Below are 2,575 nucleotides of genomic sequence, written 5' to 3' on the forward strand. Positions count from 1 at the left end.
AAAGGAAAGGGGGGAAGCTTTGCTGGAGGTGGAAACCTGGCTGGATGAAAAACTAGGTCAGAAAACAGCTGCCCTGAGAGCAAGAATGGAATAGTGAGTCTCTGCCCACGCTCTGGTCTGTAGGTGAACCTGGAAGCTTGAGAGGGAGGCACTGAGGCAGCCTAGAAGAGATTGAGCCACACATGACTTCAGCCCTACCTGTGATAATGAATTCAGATCTAACACTCCATCACCAGACTGAGATCCTGGAAGGTGAGAGGAACTGTGCTTATTCACATCTACCTCAGCCACAGTGTTAGCAGGCCCACTACCTGTCTAGGACAGGCACCTGGGCCAGTTCTGGAGTAGACATCCCAGGTTTGGGTGTTGCAAGAGTCTGGAAATCCCCACATTGGAAAGGACCACATTCCCTTCAGCCTCAGGGCCTGTTTGCTCTCACCTGGTAGAGTTTCCAGGGCGGGAGATGCTCCCAGCTTGGCAGGTAACAGCCACAGAGGGGTACGGCGAGAATTTCAGCTCAAGGGCTGGGCTAGTTCTGCTACAGAATTTGGAGTGGGCTGGGCCCTATAGGCCTGTATATCTGACAAGGGTCACAGGGTCTGGGAGCATGGCCATTCCTGGGTTCCCAGATGAGCATTGAGTCTTCCCAGAACAAGATGCCCCATGGACTGTGCAGCTGTTATTGAAAGATCTCCTGAGCTCCTGGGGAACTATATGACACATATGTGTGCAAAATGTGTGTGCCTAGCATAGATGTATGTATTCCTCAATGTATAGCTACCTAGGGTTACAGTTAGAGTTAGAATTATGCTTAGAACAGCATTGATGTTATGGTTCCAGTTTGGAGTGAGGTAGTGGTAAGGATAGGGTGGGAATCATGGTGATATTAAAGTAGGGTTTGGAACTGGGTTTGTGGTTCCTGTTGATAGCAGTTGGTGTATCTTAGATGAGGAAGGTGTTAGGGTTGGAGTAAGGCACTGCTGGCATTTAGAATTTAGACAGGGAGATAAATTTTGTGTTGGAGGCTGATTTTAAGCTTTCAAGATAGTGTGGAGAGGGATTTAGGCTTATGCATAATATGTGGTGTTAATCTTGTATAGATGACAGGTTGTTTGCTGTTTCTGGGTCCTCCACTCATGGGTACAGAGTGGTCACTATAGCTGTGGTCCAGCTAGGGAAGGGAGGCATTAAGCTGCTGGGGAGAGGGCGGATAAGTTCTCTATCTCAAACTTATTTGGCCATGTAAACATTTTGGATCACAGTCACTAGCATTACCTGTCTGAGGTACAGGTGTTCCTTCTTATTTGAAAAACTGTGGTTTAGAGTTTTCTTTGGGAATGGGGTTGGAGTTGGGTTTAGAGGTATGGTCGATAGGGGTGGGATTGTGGTTAACATGAAGTTTAGGCTAGAGCTACATATGAGATCATGTCTTGTGTAAGGGTTTTCTGACTGGGGAACCGGGACCTGGTTCTTCATGATTTCCTGAGGATAACGTGGACTAAGTGTGTCTACGTGGTTTGTTCTTCCCTTGTGTCTGCTATGTCAAAGAGTCTGAGAGCCAGGACCCTTCAAGGATGGAGCCAGCAGTAAATTGGGGGCCCTCGGGGTGATGGGTGTATAGTCGAAGGATGAGGCTGCTGAAGAAGACTTTCTTCCTGACCCTGACATTCTTTCAGAGCACACAGCCACATTGTTGAGACCAGGGGTATGCATGTGAAACCAAAACTATCCTATTAAAGGACAAGCAATGGGACAGAAATGACAAACCAGAGTTTAAAGGAGAGATGAGCCTGGTCTGAGGTAGCCTAGAGGATTTATGGAGGAGAGGGTCTTTGCAGGATGGGTTTGGACTGCATTTGTGTCTGTGGGTCTGTAAGATGGGCTGTCTGTTCTGTGTGCAAACTTGTCTTTGTGTCTGTGCATTTGTGACTGTGTTTGCTCGAGCATATCTGATGCAGGGTGTTCATGAGTCCTTGAACACCCAAGGACTCATGAACACCCAAATCCAAGTTCATGAGTCCAGGAACACCCAAGTCATGTCCAAGGAAGACATAAGTGTGTCTTTCTTGACATGTTTGTGCTTACTCTGAACTCTTAGGTTGGTGCAAAAGTAACTGTGGTTTTTGCCATTATGGCAAAACCATATGTGTGTAATTCTGCCCTGGCCCCTCACTGTATCTTCCCTCTCTCCCCTGACAAACTCTAGCTGCTAGCACAATTTACTGCAAGGAGGGCTTCCCTTCCCACCGTCTGGATTCCCATGAGTCAGTCTGCCCGCCCAGGGACCTGCCCCTGTGGCTTTTGTAGTAGGCCTGACCTTGGAATTGATACACTCTGGAAATACCCTAGTATGCTACTTGCCTGGCTGTGGACCAGGCAAGAACACGAGAGAAGTTTATAGTGGAGGAGAGGGACAAGGCAGGAAAGAGGGGCAGTTGGCAGCATCCACCCCTCCTTCTGGAAACTGGATCTCACTGGCCCCTTCCCAGGCCCCCCTCTCCCTCCCCATGCTCTCCCAGTGTCCTTAGTTGTGTCATTTACTAGTTTTAAAACCTGTGGAAGTCACTTCATCTCT

This window comes from Hylobates moloch, unplaced genomic scaffold (assembly GCF_009828535.3).
Source record: "Hylobates moloch isolate HMO894 unplaced genomic scaffold, HMol_V3 SCAFFOLD_19, whole genome shotgun sequence".
In the NCBI taxonomy this organism is placed as follows: Eukaryota; Metazoa; Chordata; class Mammalia; order Primates; family Hylobatidae; genus Hylobates; species Hylobates moloch.